Raw genomic sequence first — 16,366 nt, 5'->3', positions numbered from 1 at the left:
TGATTCTAGCACTTCCTCATAATTTGGGCAAATTCTCCAAAGAACAAGAAAACAAGTGTCTTCCAGTATCTAATTTGGATACATATTGGGGGACATTATTTTAATAATTTGGGGGGGGCATTTAAGTACAATTATTCATCTTCTGATGGTTTTTCGTTATCGTTCTAATTTAAATAGTGTTGGAATCTAAGTGAAAGGATACAAAAATACTCCACTTTGACATAAATGGTGGAGAGGGAAAGGGAATCATAACATTTGTATTGTAGATATTTGCATAACATTTGCAGTGTAGCTAGGACATTACATTCCAAACATTTTTGTTAAGATTTTATTTTATTTTATTGTACCCTTAGTTAAAGGAAAGTGGTTAATGCATAATTAGTGCAGTTTGCCACCATTTTAACTGCTATGGCTCAAGGCTATGGAATTGTGGGAGTTGCAGTTTTATAAGTTCTTTAGCCTTCTCTGTCAAAGAATAGAGGTGCCTCACCAAACTATAATTCCCAGGATAAATGGAAGGGTAACTAAACTGAGGAAAGACCTAAATTCTCATAAGGCCCCTCTCTAAGCTACATTTAGTAACGTGGACCAAAGATTGCACTGTAGAATTGAAATATCCAATTTTACTACATATATATAATTGAAAGAATACCTAGAATCTGGTAGTCAGATGGGTTGAGAATGGCCTCTTTCCTTTTTTCTTCTTCTTCTGGATGCTTCAGAGATAGGCCCTGCAGATGTTGTATTGAGCTCTCCTCTCTCTAATTCCTGGCTAAATGCCAATTGGGGATGCATAAAATGGCATCCACCATAACTTGAGGAACAATGATCATTTGGAGATAAAAGAAATGTGAGATACATGTCAAGATGCTCAAAAGATAGTTATTTGTTAATAGAAATGTCTTATTTTGTAGATTTTCTACCAATAATATAATCATTTGAGCATCTTATAGGATGTCTCGTGTTTCTTCTGTGGATCCCATTGGATGCTCCCAGTTTATTTTCATTTGGAGATGGACAATGTATTCTAAAGCTACCTTTGTTATGTTTTTAGAAGTTGCTTCCTTTCTTCCCTGCCTTTCTCCCAATACTAGAGCCCAATTCATAACATATTTTTCGAAGTCATGAATAACTAAAAGTATAATAATTTAGAATACTGATAAACAATTCTTGCTCTGTGTGTACCTTCGAGTTGTCTATTGACATATGTCAGCTCCATGAATTTCATAAAGTTTTCTTAGGCAAGGAATATCCAGAGGTGGTTTTGCTGGTGCCTTCCTCTGAAATATAGCTCAAAGCTCACAACCAAAAACTGAACAGCGTTCTTCCTATTTAGCTTCCAAGATCAGACATGATTTGGTGCCTTTGGGTTATATGCAGTTAAGCACATAATCATATTAAAACAACACTCAAAATAAGAACAGCTTAAAAGCACTTTAAGTTTTGGGAAAATTCATAATACACACACATCATTTAAGCCCTTCCTCAATCAATGGCTGAATGCTTCTTTGAGCAGAAAATCTTCAGAGGTTAACATGCTTTGCAAAGAAAAAATGGCCATGAAATGTGAAAAATCCGAAATATTATGTCTTGTCATGCCAGATGCATCAATGCAGCCTCCAGTAGGTGCAACAGTCCAAAATGTATTATTGAAAAACTGGACTATTTATTTATTATTTACTGTATTTATATCCCACCCTTATCACCCTGAAGGGGACCCATAGCGGCTTATAAGTAGGCAACAATTCAATACCGCATAAAACAGACATATAAATAAAAACATATACAGTAGAGTCTCGCTTATCCAACCTTCGCTTATCCAATGTTCTGGATTATCCAACGCAGTCTGCTCCCACCTGGATCTACATCTGTTTCTCTAGGCAGCAAGGACTGAACCTTTTACAGATTTACTTTCTGACATTGTTGTTACTGAAGCCATAGCTCGTACTGTAGTTAAAACATCACAAGTCTTCTGGGGTAGCCCTGTTCTCAACATATTTAATTAGGAAAAAATAAACCTCACTGAGCTGAGTGTTAGAAGTCAATAAGATTTTATATAGATTTTTTTTCTCCAAGTAAAAATGTGGTAACCACAGAAGCAGATGAAGATTGCAGTCTTGATCTTCTAATGCACAGTTTGTTCTCAGCTGCTTCTAGGCAAATGTGATTAGGAATGTGATGCTCTGCTTTATGGCTGATTGGAATTTAATGCAACATCTACATAACATTACTGGCCTCTGCTGCCAGTGAGTGGAGAGGTTGGGTGTCTAGTACTGATGAGGAAAAAATATTTCAGTTTCAGTTTAATGGGAACTTACCTACATTTCTCAGACCTGTGCCCGAGCTAAAACATAATGATCCTTTAACATCCATCCTCCTCAAAATGCTAGAATTCAGTTCTCTTCTAAGGAAAAATGCAAACAGAAATTCTGTATTGGACAAAATGTACACATAACATGAAAGCACTGTTTGTGAAAAAAAAGATGTGTACACCAGGAGCATTACTTACAAAATAACTGGGGGGGGGGGGGGTGTTGAGGAGAAATCCAACAATTGCAGAAATGATATGAACCAAGCTTAAGTTTGGAAAATAAGTAATTAAGTCATACTAAAACTGAAAGGTTTGACAATTTCTGCTGAACTCCAGACTGAATTAAACCAAGGACTTCATCGCATTAGGAATTAATCTGTTTCTATCCGTATGTATCCCATAGTTGTTTCTGACTGAATGCATACTGAATGCAGACAAGATGCATACGGACCCCATCACACCCAAATACTATGATTCTTACCTTCATAAAATGCTGTGATTCACACCACAGAAGGCTGGCTCCCCCCCAATCTGCTCAAAACACTCCCTATGTAACACCGTGATCTTTTTATTTATTTATTTATTTTTTAAAAATCTAAATCTATGAGGGACATATCCTCCAAGTGATTACTACTTCAGTTTTATGAGGCTGAACTCAAGGCGACGAAGAGGCACCAGCCACTTCTGATAATGCTGTTTCTCCTTCTAAGGAGGCATAATAGTTAAAAGTAAAAGTCTGTTGCTTCAATACAGATACGACAGTGGAAGAAATTGCACAGATTCCAGTTTAAAAATTGCAAAAATATATAATGAGGTAAAGCAGCAATTCCCAATTTCCTTAATCCTGGAGATCTTTTTCATTCAATGTCCCAAACAGAAATGGCAGACACTTCCATCATGAGCAGTTCAGGCTCATGAGACTCTGCCCCCAGACATGCCCCGTGATGACAAGTTGTATCGTTGTTGACGGGATGTTGATTTCCCGATCATATGCAAAAACTGTGATTTTGGGATGGAAAACTAAGAAGTTTTTAAAATGCTACGAATAGAATATTGTCTACTAATACTCAATTTCTGTGACTTTTGTAGATGGATTTCAACTTATTACCAATGGGATGGGGTAAACGTCATTTGAAGGGACCTGTTGGGAATCGTCCTCAATCAGTCTCAGAAACAGAGTATTTCCTAATGAGATGAGATCCCAGATGTATATTCTGACAGGTATATTGTAGGGACTTTTCTTTGCACTCCCATTCATTAGCAATATGGTTAGTGTTTTTCTTGCACAATGTATCCTAAGCACTTGCAGTATGTGGAAGGTCCTCTCAGTTATTAAATAAAAACGGTTCAAGATAAATATTTTTAAAATATTTTAATTCATTACCTTTATTTATTGAATATATTTTCAATTGATCATTTATCTTTTCCAGTTAAAACCTATGGAAAAATGCAGTCTTTGAGGAATTAGCAGTGGTTTTAAACCATTATAGAACAATATCGTATCAGATGTGATCTAGTAATGTGAGATTTTCTTTCAGACATGGTAAAAATGCTGGTAGGTGAATAAAATGGCATTCTGAAATTTTTAATTTAGAACACTAACATTTAGAACTTTAGAAATAGAGAACTATAATGTATCTCAGACTATTAATCCTAGGAGGCAGTCATGACAGTTAGTGCTACAATTATGTGCTGTGAAAGAGACCTTAGGCTGGCATTGTATTAGTGACATATGCACATATCTTTTATTTTTTTACTATTGTTTTTGGTGGTGGTGGTACTATGGAGATCAGAAGTCTCTTCCTCTCTCACATAACAACCAGAATATCCTCAACCCCAATACAGCTATTCACTTGAAGTGAAGAAGAGGAGAGGGACAGGTGAGAAGTATTGAGTTACGTGTCTGTAGCTGGATGCACTGTAATGTGGCATCCTAGGGATCTTCCAGAGATCATGGAAGATTGTGCCTTCATGATGTGTCCACCTATTGGCAATACAGTAGTCTCTCGCTTATCCAAAATAAATGGGCCAGCAGAACATTGGATAAGTGAAAATGTTGGATAATAAGGAGGAATTAAGGAAAAGCCTATTAAACTTCAAATTACATTATGATTTTACAAATTAAGCACCAAAACATCATGTTTTACAAACAAATTGACAGAAAAAGTAGTTCAATACATGGCAACGTTATGTAGTAATTACTGTATTTATGAATTTAGCACCAAAACATCACAATGTATTGAAAATATTGACTACAATAACATTGACTACTAAAAGGCAGACTGTGTTGGATAATACAGAATTGTTATGGGACCGATTCCAAGAGCTGAGTTTGCAAGCTCTTGAATCGGAGCCATAACAATTTACACTCCTCTACAGCTCCAACGGAACACCTGGCAATGGAGCATGGGAAACTCAGGAGAGAAAACCAAAACAATTTTAATGAGTAGTTTGTTTGTAGCGATGATGTTAACACGTGGTGTGAGTCTGTGGTGATGGTATTTACGTGTGGTGTGACGTTGTAACAAAAGTAATAAAGAGGATTGAATGTAAACATTATGCCATTCTCGACTTTGCCTAAGTCGAGTGTTCTTCAATAAAGATCCTGTTGATAGCAGATGCCTTTGATCTGTTTTCATGCTGGTCGTTTGAAGTAAGCCCGACATAAAGTCGAGAATCCCATTCTCACCCTCCTGCGGAGCAGCAGTGAAGTGAAAATGAGCGGAGGGGGCGATCGGAGCCCGAAGGGGGCAGAGGGTCCCTTGCCAGATGTTCGTCCGGAGGGAGGAGAAACGCCACAGGCCATCGCTTCCTCCACCGGCTACCCTAGGCCCAATGGAGTGACCCACAGAATCCCCAGAGGGGGAAGAGGAGCTTCAGTGGCTGCGGAGACCAGTTGGGGATCCGGGGGGAGTATGCCAGAGACCGTGGCACTACGGTTATCCATCCTGGAAACCAACCTATCCAGGCTATCGGAAACTGTGGGAAGATTGCCGTTGTTGGAGGAGAATCTCCAGAGGGAGCCCACCCAATACGGCACCAAAAGAGGACCGGGAAAGAGTGAAGCCTGGGGCCAAAGGGACCTGCGCACATCAACGCAGAGCCCAACGGCAGTTGGCGGTGACGAGGAGTATTGGCAGGAGCTGGAGTTTCGGGAAAAGATGGAGCAGGAGATGAATCGCCAGCGAGCCTTAGGGACTCTGAGGCCGCCAACCCCAATGAGAATCCCAACTCCCCGACTCGGTGTTGGAGTCGAAATACCGCTAGGGCCAGGGATCGGGTCCAGTGGATTGGTGGAGGAGGACGGAGAGGAGCCGGATGCCCATGGAGACGGAGAGGATGCGCCATCCGACGGCGGGGACGAGGGGAGAATTGGTAGACGAGACGAGGGAGCAACAGCGGGGCCTACATTTAAATGGATGGAGGGGCCTACGGCAGCATCGGGATTCGGAGGTCCACGGAGGGCAACTACAGGACTGGGGCGCGGCATGGTCGAAGAGACAGTTCAGAGGAACCTGATGCAACCCCTCCCCATGCCACCCGTTCAAAGGCACCCTGTCGCAGGGTGGGCACCCAGGAGAGAGGAGCTCAAATTAGAATATGGAGGAGAATCATCCGAACTGAACTTTTTCCTCATTTGCATTAGGGGATACATGGAAGACAACGCACGTACATTCCCCTCCGAAGGAAGTAAAGTTCGAGCCATCGGAAATACCCTTAAAAGAGGGGCAGCCAGCTGGTATGTACAATTACATGCTAGGCACGACCCGTGTTTGAGGTCGGTACATCGATTTCTAGCTGCCCTAGAGAACCGTTTCAGAGATCCGCTGGAGCAATTGAGAGCTCGCGACCAGTTGAAAATCATAAAGCAAAAGGACAAAACGGTGTCTGAATTTGCAGAGGAATTCCTCCATCTTGCGGAAAAGGTACCAGAATGGTCCGAAGTCACCAAAGTTGAGATGTTTAAGGAGGGACTGCGCCCTGAGATATTTAGTTGGGCGGCGCACAGAGATGATCCAGAGACTTTGCAGGGGTGGATTCAACTGGCAGGGCGCGTTGAATCTACTCTATCCCAAGTGAAGCGCTATTGGAGCAGCAGGGCCCAGCAGCGACCGCCAGCGAGGGGTCGAGGGGAAATGAGAAAGCAAGAACGCCCCGGGGGACGGCCCGGGATTGCTTCCAAGGGCGAGGACTACAAAACCAAACAAGGATGTTTTGTGTGTGGGAAAGCAGGCCATCGGGCGGCAGAATGCTGGGCCCGGAAGGGGGAACCGCCGAAAGCCCCGAAACCCATGCCAGTGGCCGGGAGACGAGCGGAGGAGGAGATACAAGCCCCAGAACCTCCGGAGAAGTTGGTGAGTCAAGACAGACGCATGATGGTAGTGCCAATTTGCTTATCGGGACTAGAGAATCGAGCCACCTGTAGAGCATTAGTGGATTGTGGCTGCTCCAGGAACATTATAACTCCGGAATTAGCCGAGGCTCTAAAATGCCAGCAGGCAATACTAAAAGTTCCAATTGCGTTCTCGCAGTTGGATGGATCGTTTGCGGCCGGGGGATTATCAAAGAAGGAAATACAGGGGATTCCATGTAAAATAGGCAAATGGGAAGGAAGAATACCATTTGTAATATCCCCTATCGCCACGTACAATGTAATACTGGGAATCCTGTGGCTAGAGCAGGCTAATCCCGAAGTAGATTGGAGGGGAAAAAGCATGTCTTTCAGAGAACAACAAGCGGAAGAGGAAATAGGCAAGATAGCAGTGGAAGGGAGCGAGGGGGATGAGTCAGAGGAAATAACTAAAGAGCTACTGCCCCCGGAATACAGAGACTTCGTAGATGTGTTTAATCAAAAGGAAGCAAGCAAATTACCTCCCAAAAGGGATCTAGAAGTGGGGATTGAAATAACCCCGGGAGCAAGTTTACCTAAGCCCAAAGTTTATCCCATGTCTGTTCAAGAAAAGGAAGAACTGAGGAAATATATTGATAAAAATTTGGCACGAGGATTCATCAAGCCTTCTGACTCCCCTTTGGGGGCCCCCGTTTTGTTCAGAAGGAAGAAAGATAATTCGTTAAGATTATGCATTGATTACCGAAATTTGAATGCCATTACAAAAGACAATAAATACCCCATGCCACTAGTAAAGGACCTAATTACCGTGTTGAAGAAAGGGACCATATTTACGAAGCTAGATTTAATCGAAGCATACCATAAATTGAGAATTAAGCCTGGGGATACTTGGAAAACTGCATTTTCCTGCGCGTATGGACTTTTTGAATATTTAGTTTTGCCTTTCGGATTAAAAAATGGGGGCTCCTGTTTCATGCAACTCATAAACGAAATACTCCGCCCATTATTATATCGAGGAGTATTTGTATTTTTAGATGATATCCTTATTGTGAGTGAGGGTAGGAAGCAGCACACTAAATTGGTCCGGGAAGTCTTACAAAAGCTAAGGGAAGCTAAGCTGTATGCAAAATTCTCCAAATGTGAATTCAACAAAACACAAATTGACTTTCTGGGGTATCGAATATCTTCAGATGGATTAGCTATGGACCCGGCCAAAGTGTCGGACGTACGGGAATGGGGAGTCCCTCAGACGAGGAGACAATTACAATCATTCTTAGGGTTCGCAAATTTCTACAGGTCATTCATAAAAGACTTTGCTCAGCTGGCGGCGCCCCTTACTGAACTTTTGAAGACGAAAGGAAGGGGGGAAACAGCAAAAGTAAAAGCCCCTGGCGCTAAATTAATTTGGATGCCAGAATGCCAAAGAGCTTTCAAAAGTTTAAAAGGACGCTTCACAGAGGAACCCATCTTAAAGCACCCAGACACGCAGAGTCCGTTCACAATACATTGTGATGCTTCAGACTGTGCATATGGAGCAGTATTATTACAAAAAGATCAAAACGGGAATTTGAAGCCATGTGGGTATTTATCGCGAAAATTTAGCGAAACTGAAAAATGCTGGCCCATATGGGAAAAGGAAGCATTAGCAATATTGAAAGCATTAGAATGCTGGAGGCACTTCCTCGAAGGGAGTGAAATTCCGTTCGAAGTATGGACTGATCATAAAAATCTCCAATATCTAAAATCTCCACGAAAATTATCTCCCAAACAAATTAGATGGGCACAGTATTTCAGTAGATTTAATTTTCAATTAAAATTTTTCCAAGGGAAACAAAACATTCTGGCTGATGCACTCTCCCGCATGCCCCAACATGAGGACACAACCGTAGCGAAAGAAGGGACTTTGTTTTCCGAAAAACAATGGGGATTAGCAGTCACTACGAGGGCACAATCGGAAAAAGAGGGTTTGGCCGCAGCCAAAATTACCGAAGGCAGTGTTTGGGAAAAGGAACTTGCACAGTCGTACGAAAAGGACCCATGGATTTTAACCAACCCAGACAAAGGGGAACAAAAGGGGGGATTATGGTTTGTGAAAAAAAAGCTGTACATCCCTGCGGCACTAAGAACCAAAATATTGAATCGTTTTCATGACAACCAAAGCGCGGGGCACATGGGAATTACAAAAACTACCAAGACAGTAGCGAAACAGTGTTGGTGGCCAGGAATGAGAAAAGACATAAAGAATTATATTACCCAATGCGACGATTGTGCCATGAATAAATCGCCGGGGGGGAGACCAATGGGACTATTACAGCCAGTGGCGGAACCTACCAGACCTTGGGAATGTGTAGCGATGGACTTTGTGGGGGAATTGCCTACCAGTAAGGGTTATCGTTATATTTGGACTGTGTTAGACCTATTCTCCAAGCAGGCTCACTTTATAGCGCTTGCAAAGCTACCATCAGCAGAAAAACTAGCTGAGTTATATATAAATCACATTTACAAACTACACGGATGTCCTAGCCGGGTGGTCAGCGACAGGGGTGTCCAATTCACAGCCAAGTTTTGGGGGAAGTTTTTGGAAATGTTAGGAGCGGAAAGGAGCATGAGTTCTGCTTTCCACCCTATGACAAACGGAGCGGTGGAACGCACGCAACAGACACTTGGGCAATTCCTTCGCATATATTCAGACAAAAGACAAAACGATTGGTCTAGGTGGTTAGCATTTGCGGAGGTGGCATTTAATTCTGCAGTTCACTCCGCGACAAATAAATCCCCATTTGAAGTGATTTATGGACATGAAATTCAGCCTTTACCCCAATTGCCGAAGTGGCCAGAGAACGGAGAAATAGGGGCAGGGAAATGGACAGCTCAAATGCAAAAATGTTGGGACCAAGTGACTGCGGCTTTGAAAGAAGCGCACAAAAAATACAAAACATTCGCAGATCGAAAAAGAAAGGAAGGCAATAAGTTGGAAAGGGGAGATTTAGTATGGCTAAGTACAAAAAACATAAAACTGGGTCTGCCTTCAAAAAAGCTAAGCCCTAAGTTCATTGGCCCCTTCAGAATACAGAAAATCATAAACGAAGTAACCTTCCAATTGCAATTACCAAAAAGCCTAGGGAAAATACACCCTGTGTTCCATCGTAGCTTACTGAAGAAGTATATGGGTACTTTGGATAAAATGGATACATAGTGTCTATGTCTATTTTGTTCCAGGATCAAAGCGACTGAGATGCAGAAGAAGTGGTCAGACGAAGGGGAAGTACCATGTCATGGGACCGATTCCAAGAGCTGAGTTTGCAAGCTCTTGAATCGGAGCCATAACAATTTACACTCCTCTACAGCTCCAACGGAACACCTGGCAATGGAGCATGGGAAACTCAGGAGAGAAAACCAAAACAATTTTAATGAGTAGTTTGTTTGTAGCGATGATGTTAACACGTGGTGTGAGTCTGTGGTGATGGTATTTACGTGTGGTTGTAACAAAAGTAATAAAGAGGATTGAATGTAAACATTATGCCATTCTCGACTTTGCCTAAGTCGAGTGTTCTTCAATAAAGATCCTGTTGATAGCAGATGCCTTTGATCTGTTTTCATGCCGGTCGTTTGAAGTAAGCCCGACACAGAATGCTGGATGAGGGAAGGTTAGATAAGTGAGACTCTACTGTAGCTAGATGCTTCTCTGCTGCCACTGACCCCTCACTCTCCACTGATAAACTATCATGGAGGTACAGTATGTAAAAAGGTAGGTTTATTCATTTATTTATTTGATTATTTTATAACTTATCTTTCTCCCATTCAAGGAGACATACTAGCTGGCATACCATTTTCATGAAGCATAGCCTGTGATCAGGAATGATGATGTCACAAAATGTGTTTGGTTGCCTGTTACCACTCTTGTGCACACATTTTTCCTTGGCTTTTAAGACTCATCAAAATGGGGGAAATTGGCCATCTAGGGTCTATAGTGGATATATTACACCATGAAAGTGGGTCATCAGATGTTAAGTCCAGGACATTTCCTAATTATCTGTATCCTTTTAGAGAGTTTCAAACTTTAAATGGTGGAACAAATTTTGAGGACAATGCACTTATACAAAATTACATAACATTTTTTAATATTTTATAATATTACTAGCTGTGCCCGGCCACGCGTTGCTGTGGCTTATGGGAATGCTTTGTTGGCCAGGTGGAATAGCAGTGAATAGCCTTGCAGCCTCAAAGCCTGGACATTTTCTTCTTACGGGAATCCTTGTTTGATGAGCTGGAATACAAAGGAATAGACTTGCTGCTTGGAAGGCTGGATTATATGGCAGTGTGAACTCAAGATAATCCAGTTCAAAGCAGATAATATAAGATTCTAAATGGGTTATATAGCTGTGTGGAAGGGCCTTGAGTCTACACTGCCATATAATCCAGTGCAAATTAGATTATCTGTGGAAGAAGCCTAAGTGAGGCCTAACTCTGCCTGTCCCCTGGGCTGAGTGGGTTGCTAGGAGACCAAGTGGGCGGAGCTTAGCCTTCTAACTGGCAGCAATTGGATAAAAACAATTATTCCTCTCCCTCTAAGTAGGACTTTATTTTTCTTTTATTTTTGTTGTATCAACCTAGAGGCGTGGATGATGGGTTGTGTCGTCAAATTTCGAGGTTGGGGGGCCTGTAGTTTGGTTGTTTTGTTGGTCGCCATGATGCCATCACTCATTTATATATATACTCATTAGTTTTAACCATTGTTATTTTATATTTCCAAGGAGACTTTATTTAATCTATTCATTTCCATACCATTTTATTCTTCAAATGTCATACTTCAGATGATAGTATATAGCAGTGTCATACTTCAGATGATAGTACATAGCAGAAATGGTGTGGCATGCTTCTTCAGCATATTAGGGATGGAAAGAATACCCAAATACTGGGGTCAGGGAAAGGTTAAAATGTTCTTGAAAACTGAGAAATCTGATAAAAAGATCATTCTTAATACCTAGTACAATATTTTACTCTAACACAAATTAAATAATTCTTATAATGCTCTGTTTTTGTGCACATAGGTCATCACCATGGCTGGGACAGGACAAGGACTGTAGGCACAAAACAAATGGCATCACCTTGCATGACTTCATTCATGGAAGGTCTCAAAGTATGCCTGCTTCATTGTGCAGTACCTATCAAATTGTAGATAGAAGATGTTCAGTTGCCTTCCACCTTACCACTCCATGACCGGAGGGGAGTGCAGGAAAGCAGCATATTCAGAATGGAGGGAGTCTTTCTTTCCACTGCAAAAAATCATATAAATAGCAGCTTAAAAACTATTCTTATAGTTGGGAGAAAACTGTGAGAACAAATTTAACAATGAGTCAAATCCCTACATTGTATCTTTATTGCTGCACCTGATTGAAGGCTTCATGCTGTTGTGATTTCTAGTGCCACAAAGGATATTTTATTAAGAATAAATGAAGCCCACTTATTCCTGATTAGACCAATTTTTCATGTGATATTGTGGGCTCTAATTGACAATAACTCCCTCTAGAACAGTGGTTCCCAACCTTTTGTCCTTCAGGTTTTTTGGATTTCAGTTCCCACAATTCCTAACAGCTAGTAACATGGCCGGGGTTTCTGGGACTTGAAGTACAAAACACCTGGATGGGAACCAGTGCTTTAGCACCTCTAGGAAAGCAAGTTCCTTTATTTTGTATGTGAAGGAGAAGCTCTTTCTCCAGTAATTTCAGGGAAAATTAGAAGGCCATGATAGTGAAACCAAGATTCAACACTCTTGAAAGAATGCATTTCTATTCCATATTCTAACAGACCAGAAAATCGATAAAATAAGATGTTGACTTCAATTTATGCACTGTGCATTACCAGAGTAATTTTGATACAGATGTATTTCTCCACCTCTATCCCTTAAAACTAAGGAATTGAGGGACCTTTGCCACTTGTTAATCTAGATTCTGTCTGGGACTCCATCAAGACCATCTGATTTACAGAGTGCCTAGTTCATGATGGTGGGGTTTTTTTCTGTGTCAGGAGCAACTTGAGAAACTACAAGTCGCTTCTGGTATGAGAGAATTGGTCATCTGCAAGGACATTGCTCAGGGGATTCCCGTATTTTTTTTGATGTTTTTACCATCCTTGTGGGAGGCTTCTATGATGTCTCTGCATGGAGCCAGAGTTGATAGAGGGAGCTCATCCGTGTTCTCCCCGGGTTGGATTCAAACTGTCAACCTTCAGGTCAGCAACCCAACCTTCAAGTCATCAGTCCTGGTGGTTGAACCAGACGGTCACGGTTATTATCAACACTCAGCTAAAGCATTCTTACATATTGGAATCTTGGGATATTTAAATGGGAAAATGTTATTGGGTGCTCTGTTACATGCATCTATGGAGATATACAGCATATACAGTCTCCTTAAAAAGAAACACAGGCATGTCAACAGAATGTGAAATAGCTGGGAGTTCAGCTTAAAAATATCTTTGTTTTTGTTTTAGAAAAATATGGTGCTATAGGTAGCCAGCCATACTTAATTACAAGAAAAGATTCTCCTGGAAATGGAAGGGGGCTTGGAAAACATTGGTAGAAGGGGATACATGGGATACATTTGCTATGGGCTTCCCACTCCTGCTTGATCTTGATGGATCAAGTTTTTATCCTTTATCCTTGTGGATCAGGTTTTAGCCAATGGGGTTTGCTATAGTTTAATATCTTTTTTAAGTCTGATTATTGCACTAGGATCTGTTTGAATTTTATTTCTATAATGTATTGATTTTAATGTTTTTATCTGAATCTTGTGTTATTGTCTCAGGTGGAGGTCACAAAGGTGACTTATAAATAAATATGTTAAATAAATAAATAAAGATGGATGGTAACATCTGATTTTAAGCGAACATGTTGGTCTACTTTTTAAATTAAAAGGTTCAATATGTGGGAACTGTTCCTCATATTGATGCATGTCAGATGCACCACAGTGCTCAGACTGCACTTTCCAAAGTACTGTATTTCCCATGCAGGCTAAAGGATTCTCAGAGTGGTAATCAAAAAGTTACTAAAAAGGATTTTTGGAAGTTTTGGTAGCAACTTGATTTGCCTATCTGACTACTTCTGAAATCTCTCTCTACTTCTATTTTCTCATTTTGATTTCCCCAGTGATTCTGATTCCCATAAATTCAATTTAGTCCATCCATCCATCCATCAAAAAGTGCTTCTGCTTAATTCCATAGCAGTCATGTTAATGGAAAACCTACATCAGTCAGTAGTTTTGGCTACAAAATGGTTTGGGCCTGTTTTCTACCCTGTATTAACAATAACCACACGTGCACTTAAGTAGTGATAAATGTTCAGAGGTACTTTCCTGACATCTACGGAGAAAATACTCTAAAACATGGTCCTTCAAGGACTGGAAATCGGTTTGATTTATGAAAAACTACTCTAACCCAACCTGAGCCTTTCCAACAGGGCACATTTTAAATTTAATGGAGACTTCAAAGCACCATATACTATCAAGTTGTTCTTCAGATTTTTAGAGATGGAGAAAGTAAAAGCTGATTCCTATTTATTCCTTTTATGATATATTTTAGAATTATTTCCAATTTCAACCATCATAAACTTAACCTTTCTAATGGATAGGATTTGCTTATGCTCAGTTTATTATTCCAGCATTTGTCTGTTGGGCATTGTAAGTCTGCCAGAATAATCTAGCAAATGCACAAGACAATTACAGATGAATATGAACAATTTAATATATTTTGAAGAAATTGCCTATCTTGGGAGGAAGTACCACATAGTTGTCACAACCTATAAACCTTTCATAATGTGGCATCTGTACTCCAGATCAAGTTCATTTGTTGCTGTAGGTTGGTGTATATTGGTTATTATATTTTTTGACTGTCTGGATAGGACTTCAGGTTTCTCAGGCCCCATCCCCAGCCATTTTGGTGCACTGCTGTCATCAGAAACAAATCAGTACATTCTCAGCTTTATGCTGTGCAGTATAGATTAGGGAGTCTGCATGAATACTATTTATCTCTACTGATTACCAATTTAGGAGACCCTCAAGCAAGATGCTCTCCAATGAGATGGAAAAGAAAATCACAATACAGTGGAACCTTTACTTAAAAATGTCCCAATATAAGAGTGTTTTGAGTTAAGTGCTGTCACTCAGCCCAGGTTTCGCTTTGATATAGGCCCAGCATTTTGAGTTGAGCGCTGTCACCAGAGGGAGCGCTAGCATGAGAGTACAGGACTTTAGGGCTTCAAGGGTGCAGCCTCTGTGCCTTGGTGCCTCATGGCTCCATGTCCTGTGCTCTTGTCCACTTTGGGAGATTGCTGTCTGCTTTGCTCTTGTCTACTTTGGGAGAAGGCTGCTGCCTGTTTTGTTTCCGCTATGAGGAACTTTGGGTTAGTTGATTTTGTATGGATTTTATTCCTGGTGTGTTTGGCTACATGGAGAGAGAGAGGGAGAGCAGGAATGGGAGGGAGGCTGGAATGAGTACAGTATGAAGAAAATGATGCTTCTGCCTCTTCACTTTGTGCTTTCTGCTTCCTTGCCACAACTTTGTGCTTCTACCATTTAAAAGTTTATCTTTCTTTTTTATTGTTCCATCTGAATGTGCATTTATACATTATTATTATTATTATTATTATTATTATTATTATTATTATTATTATTATTATTTAAAAACACATAACAAAAATTGGGGTGTTTTGGTGGGGCAGAACGGATTAATAGCATTTCAATGCATTTCAATGGGAAAATCACTTTGTGATAAAAACATTGTGAGTTAAAAGCTCTGTCACGGAAAAAAAAATAAACTCTTAAGTCACCAATTTTAAAAGGAATTGATTTATCTTCCACAAAGCCCTTAACAATACTATGTACAGGCAGTCCCCAAGATACAAACTTCCAACTTCAAATGAATCATAGTTAAGAATGGGGGTGAGACAATTGGAAGTGAAAGAAATCTACCCCTATGAAGGGAAATTCACTTCTGAAAGTTATAATGGAGAAAAGGTGTCTTAACTGAAGATTTATCACCAACCCTTGTTTCCATGACAAGCCAAATTTTTCAAAATCCAATTAACACAAGGACAGAAAATGAGGTGAACTCTTCTGAATAGGAGCACAGACAGCAAACCAAATGCCACTCTATGCTATTAGAGTGTTAACCCTTCACTGTGCTATCCAAATATATATGGGGCTGGAGTTCCACATTAAATGTACCTATTCTGACTTACATACAAATTCAACTTACTTAACAACAAACCTACAGAACCTATCTTGTTCATAAGTTGGAGAGTGCTGCATATATCTTTCAGTTTCATATTGTTGGGACGAAACTACAAGTACATCTCTCCCAACTTGTTACAGATGAAAACTAGGGCATATTAGGTCAAATGCCCTCAAGTTTTTGCTTGAGTTTACTGGGAAGGGAAAATCACTCACTGAAGGTTTTTGAATACAAACTATGATTGCATTTTAGATTCAGTTTGCAACCACTGAAGACATTAGCGGAAAAGGAGAGGAAAAGCTATTTTTGAACAATTCAAAATGGCATAAAAACAATAACTGGAAATTATTTTTAAAAATGGTTGAAAAACATGTTTCACAAGTGTCAAGAAGGCTTTGTGAGGAGAAACTTCACAATTCAGATGAGCAATTTTTCTTCTACAGGAAACAATTTTCTGCATGGCAATTAGCTTTTTTCTA

The 16,366-nt window shown here is 40.4% G+C and overlaps 1 long non-coding RNA gene across 15 annotated transcripts in view; it reads right to left on the bottom strand.

Moving 5' to 3' along the window:
* The window catches only part of LOC103278167 (uncharacterized), a 131,642-nt gene that overhangs the window by 24,975 nt on the left and 90,301 nt on the right, over nt 1-16,366 (bottom strand). For 2 of the 15 annotated variants that reach the window (XR_010004828.1, XR_010004831.1), the window contains exon 4: nt 11,828-11,938. The exons of 12 other annotated variants lie outside the window; for them this stretch is intronic. This is a non-coding gene — a long non-coding RNA (uncharacterized LOC103278167). Of the gene's footprint in view, nt 1-11,770; nt 11,939-16,366 lie in introns of all 15 variants that reach the window. One more of the 15 variants, XR_010004827.1, reaches the window with a different exon arrangement.

Source organism: Anolis carolinensis, chromosome 3 (assembly GCF_035594765.1).
Source record: "Anolis carolinensis isolate JA03-04 chromosome 3, rAnoCar3.1.pri, whole genome shotgun sequence".
Taxonomy (NCBI): Eukaryota; Metazoa; Chordata; class Lepidosauria; order Squamata; family Dactyloidae; genus Anolis; species Anolis carolinensis.
This window is presented reverse-complemented; position numbering and strand designations above follow the sequence as displayed.